Genomic DNA, 6,000 nt, shown 5'->3' with positions numbered 1-6,000 from the left:
TTCTGGAGCCTGTCTGCCTGAGTTTGAATCTCAGCTCACCTCTCAATCTGTGAGTCCTTGAGTAAACCAGTTCTTTTAGAATTGAGTGCACATCTTTAATCCCAGTAGGAGGCAGAGGCAGGCAGATATCTGAGTTTGAAGCCAATGTAGTCTACAGAGTGAGTTCTAAGTTGGCCCGGGCTACAGAGACACCCTGGTAGGGGGGGAATGGGAAGGGCGAGACACCATGTCATACAACTCTCCACATAATTTGCCTCAGAGAATTTGACCGTCTTTTCTAAGGAACGCCACTGAGTCTAGCTGCTGGCTAGGGGAAGACTAAGGATAGGAATGCCTTGACCTGGCTCCCAGCTCCTCCCCTCAACAGAACACCATATTTATATGGCTGTGTGTGCAGCTCAGACCCAGCAGCACTGCAGCCTACAAGGTCTCCTACCTGGATCTGGAGCATTGACAAGGTGCTTGTGCCCCAGGAAGATTCTGCCACAAGAGCAGCCTATTGGAACCCCGTCCCCTTTGCCCAGGCAGCCTTGTCACCTTGAGATTTTCCACTTCTACTTGGGCAGATCCTTCACTTAAAGGGCTTCTTACTTACATTGATTTGTCTTTTTGCCAAAAACTCAATGTGCCTGGCTAAACCACAGCTGAGGGGACTGTGCTTACAGTGGTGTGGGTGTCTGGGAGCTGAAGGCCAGGGAAGGGCTGCCAGCCATCTGCCAGTAGCCCCAAGGGCAGCATGCGACCCACCCTCTGAAGCAAGACACCCAAGCCTTACAGCTCTGATTTTGAAGTACATTTCCAGCTTGGCTGAAATAGCTCATCCGGTTTAAGAAAAAAGAATACAGGCTGGAGAGATGGCTCAGAGGTTAAGAGCACTGACTTCCAAAGGACCTGAGTTCAATTCCCAGCAACCACATGGTGGCTCACAACCATCTATAATGTGATCTAATGCCCTCTTCTGTCATGCAAGCAGAGTACTGTATACATAATAAATAAATAAGAATTTAAGAAAAAGGAATACTCCCTCAGAGCAAAGCTTTTATAAGCCTTACCCATCAAGGGGTGGGGAAACCACTGCCCAGGAGAGCACCAGGGCTTATTGCCTTGGAGCCATGTTTCTCAGAGGCTAGCCTCAAGAGGACTCAGTGGCCATCTTCTGCAAAGACTCAAAATCTGGGCCTGGAGTCTCTTGCTCCTCTGTGTACCTGCTGGGTGGCCTTTCCTCAGCTTCTGGCTGTTTGTGTTTAGGGGTGATCTCACAGTGTATCCCAGGTTGACCTAGCACTCATGATCCCCTTGTATTGGCCTCCTCAGCATTGGCCTTTAGCCCTAACATATTTGTTTGTTTATTTATTTATTTTTAGCCTTAACATTTGATGCCCAGTCTCCATGATTGGGTTAATACAGGCAGAGAGAGTCATCACCACACTGCCTGCCACACACTGCCTGTTGTGCTCCATGTATCTCTCACCAACTCCACACATGCCATTTCAAATGCTTCTTCCTCAGCTTTCCCCAAATATGTACCATGTTCCTGGCATTCCCTTATGAGTACTGAGCAGGCTCATGAGACCACCTCCGTGTTCTCCACTCCTGTTATCTGGAGGGTTGGTACCCAGGCTCAACATCAAAGAATCCTACTGAGCCAAGCAAGGCCAGTCCCCACACAGAAAACACCTGTACGGAAACGATTTGTTGTCAATACTTCTGATCTAAAATGGTGCTTAAAGGAGCCACAAGAAGCTGACTTTGGAGGACAAGCAGATGAAGACAGTGTCCTTGCGAAGGTTTTTGTTTTTGACACAGTCCAGGCCGCTTTCTATATGTAGACGGATGCAAGATCAGAGCTGCGGTCTCCCTGCCTCAGACTCTAACGTGCCTGGATTACAGGCATATGCACCACCTATGGCCTCTCCCTGAGGGTCCTGTGCATCAGTCTCACTAGTGTGGCAGGCTCCCATCCTCAGCAAGGCCACACAGCCAGCTCAGCAGTGACACAGTTCATGTCAGTTCAATCATTTGCCTTTTCAAAGCCTTGTTCTTCTAAGCTCCATTATGTCCAGTACAAGAAAAAAGCAGCAAGAGCCAGGCGTGGTGGCCCACCACTCTGGAGGCAGAGGCAAGCAGATCTGCCTCAACTCAAGGCCAGCTGGGTCTACATGGGCGTGTTCCAGAATATCCAGGACTACATACACGGAGAACACCAGTTTCAAAAACAAAACAAAAACCGCAAATGTCTAAAATCTATTTGCACAGTCCCTCCCGTGCTAAACCTTGAGCTCCATGTTCTGTAGAGTCCACGAATCTATGTAGGTGTGCAGCCCTGAGAATATGAGATGCCTAACATGCTGGGGACATAACAGGTGTCACCATTAGCTTATCAACTCATTTCTACCAAATCCAAACCTTGACCTTTAGTCTTAGTTCTACAATGCAATCTCCTCCCAACCAGCAGGTTGGATGAACTTAAGAACCCCGAGAGGTCAGCACTGTGGGAGGCAGACCCTGATGTCCAGCTGAGAGCAGAGGACTGCAGAGTGGCCTTAGGTAGCTAAGTCCGTGCTGCCTTCCCTCCAGTGGGCCCAGCACCTGCCCTGGGAACAAGGAAAGTAACCCAGTCCCTTTCCTCTGCCGCTCTCTTCTGTTGTGTGCTAAAAGTTTCCTGTGACTTCTTCAACGGCTGGAAAAAGCCCCACTCTTCTCCAGTCTCCCATCCTGCCCAATGGTTTCACTCCATTACAATTAGAAACGAGGAAAAGTAACAGTGGCTGCTGCTAATTCAGACTAGGTAAGGAGCCAATATATTGCTGAGCAAGGGGGGGGGGGGGGAAAGCCAGTTCTTTGGAGATGGAGCTGGCCTGCCCCTTTGGAGCCCTGGAGAGCTGTCCAAGTATCTGACAGACACAGAACACAGATGTGCTCACTTCAGACTCAACGAAGCTCCTGATTAGGGGCCTCACTTTGCCACCAAAATCCCATTGTGCTCTCTGAGGACCCAGCATCAGCGCTCCAGCCGCAGCAGGGTCTACTCCCCTTTCTAGCTCCGGAAGGCGCCACCCACATCCTTAGAGACGGTTTTTTTTTTTTTTTTTTTTTGCTTGTTTGTTTGTTTTTTAAAGATTTTATTGGGCTGGAGAGATGGCTCAGAGGTTAAGAGCACTGACTGCTCTTCCAGGGGTCCTGAGTTCAATTCCCAGCACCCACATGGTGGCTCACAACCATCTATAATGAGATCTGGTGACCTCTCCTGTAGGTGTGCATGCAGGCAGAGCACTGTATACATAATAATAATGAAATAAACCTTTAAAAAAAATAAAGATTTATTTATTTAGGTATACAGCCTGCATGTGTACCTGTCCACCAGAAGAGGGCACCAGATCTCATTACAGATGCTTGGGAGCCACCATGTGGCTCGTGCTTGGTAGGCAATCCTACAGTAGTATTTTTCTAAACTCAACAAGAGCCAATGAGATGGCTCAGTGGTTAAGGAATTTGCTGTGTCTGCTGACAACCAGTTAGATCCCTGGGCCTACATGGTAGAAACACCTCCCCAAGTTGTCCTGACTCCTGTGACCCCTCACTCATGCACTCACACACAAATACAATAAAAAAAAAAAAATTGGTCATTGGTCATGACACAATGGAAAAGTCAAGTAAAAGCACAGCCTGGGAGTTGGCTTCCCGCTGCACACAGGTTCTCTGTCCCAGTTCATGTCACACACCTTCATAATGGCTTCCTCAACAGTCACTACAAGCTGGCCAGCAAAGAAGTGCTCACCTCCTGTCTGCATCCTTAAGATCCAGTAATTCTGGACCCTCAGTAACTATCCACTGCCCTCCATCCTTCTCCAGCAAAGATGGTTGGGGGGGGGGGGCGACAATGAGGTTTCCTATGTGCATGCCTCAGCCTGACCAAAGCCAACCGCCTACAAGGTAGTGCTCTCAACAGGAGGGCCTCTCTCACCTTTGTCCTTCCTGGGGTCAGTACATGACCTACTCAAAGAGCGGATTTGGAGATATGATGGCTTAGGTATTAATTTGACAGGAGGTAGGGCCACTTGGAAACAAAGCTTTAGGCATGTCTGTAAACCAAACACAAGGGAGGCATTGGCACTCCTCTCCCTGCTGCCTGGCTGCAGACGCAGTGCCAGCTGCCTCAGGGCTGCTGCCGCCATGGCTTCCCTGTCATGGTGAGCTGTACTATGAACCTTCATTCGCTCACATCAGGTATTTAGTTGCAACAGGGCAAGGAGCTAATCAGTGCACAGTATTTTCTCCCCTAGAAAGAACTGGACGTCCGGGTGTTGGTGGCGCATGCCTTTAATCCCAGCACTTGGGAGGCAGAGGCAGGAGGATTGCTATGAGTTCGAGGCTAGCCTGGTCTACAAAGCGAGTCCAGGATAGTCAAGGCTCCACAGAGAAACTGTCTTTAAAAACCAAGACAAAACAAAAAAAGAAAGACGTGGAGCCTTCAAAACTGCTGATAATCTTATTGAAGGTTGCCTAAATTTGTTTCCCTCCTTTAGACCACTAAATAGGATGAACCTAAATACAGAAAGGTCCATAGCACAAGGAGACAAAACAGCGCTATCTGGTGGCCAAGGATGGAGTAGCAGTTAGAGAACAGGCTGGGTCAATCTGGAAAAAGCAGTTGAGCACAGGGCTTATACAACTCACCGGCCCATTCCTTCTCCAAGCCCACCCATCACACTTTTACTTCAGAGTAGTACTTAACACTACTCCACTTGATTTCTCTAAACCAGGTATGGTGGCAGCACTCGGGAGGCAGAGGCAGGCGGGTCTTTTTGAGTTTGAGGCCAGCCTGGTCCATAGATCAAGTCCAGGCCAGCCAGGGATACTACACAGAAACTCTGTCTCAAAAACTAATAAAACTATTTCTCTAAAAGGGACCTCACACCAAGGCCACACACAAACTTGACTGTAGGCTGAACCCCAGGGGCATACACCCACCATATTCAGAGATGAAGCAGGCTCACCAAACCTCACGGACAATGTTCTTAGTTTCTCTGGAACCTGCAAGAAGTCCTGGGTAAGGAAGTAGTGGGAGAAAGCAAAATGTTCTTAGAATAAATCCCATTCCCAAAGTTCACCTCTGCTAGGACTATGTTAATCTCTTTGGTTTCCACAATTTGAAACATTTTTCCTTACACTAGTTTTGAGAGTAGTGCTAAGTTAACACCAGCTTGTGTGTTAGTTTAATCAGGAGAGCTTCAGATGACCTTGTCTTGACCAGCATGTCTCCTCAGAGCTTCGGATACCTTGCAAGGTTTGGCTGGCTTAGAACCACCAGACAACTCTTAGCCAACTGGACTCCCTGTGATGCCACCTCTGCATTCTCCCGAAAGACTATGGTCATGGGTCTTTGCCTAGACAGCACTTACAGCCTGCATAGGCCCTCACCTCATATCAACTTCAAAGTATAATGAATATACATGGTTTTGAGTTAAAATTAGACGCACATTTCTCCTTTTATCTTTCACTGTTAGACCAGCAGCCCAGATCATATGTACAAAGACTTTCTTTTGTGCACGCTGACATCAGAGCTGAGACCGAGGGAAGGCACTGACAGGGGCAGGTGGCAGAGGCAGCTCAGCACTGCTCTACCTCTCCTAGCATGAAGCTTGCCAGGAACTAACGAATTGACAGGCAACCTTAAATTGGAAGCAATTTTTTAAGTAACTTACATTTCTGCATCTCTGCAAAATTGGAAGAACAGCCCTGTGCTCTCTACTCACCTGAAACAGACCAAGCAATTTCACTATTCAATCCCTCTATTGCAAGGCATATAATTCAAGGCAGGTTATCCTGAAAATTCAAAACCTGGCCTCACCAGATAACAGCCCTCCACCCTTTATCTTAGAACTCAAACCAGAAGTAGGGCTACCACTTCTGCTACTGGCTGGCTTGAGATGTCTCATTTATGCTGATGAAAATGTACAGGAACATTCTTACGTAGTATTTAAACATGAAACTTTGTTT

This window comes from Acomys russatus, chromosome 6, assembly GCF_903995435.1.
Source record: "Acomys russatus chromosome 6, mAcoRus1.1, whole genome shotgun sequence".
Taxonomy (NCBI): domain Eukaryota; kingdom Metazoa; phylum Chordata; class Mammalia; order Rodentia; family Muridae; genus Acomys; species Acomys russatus.
Note: the sequence above shows the minus strand (reverse complement) of the source record.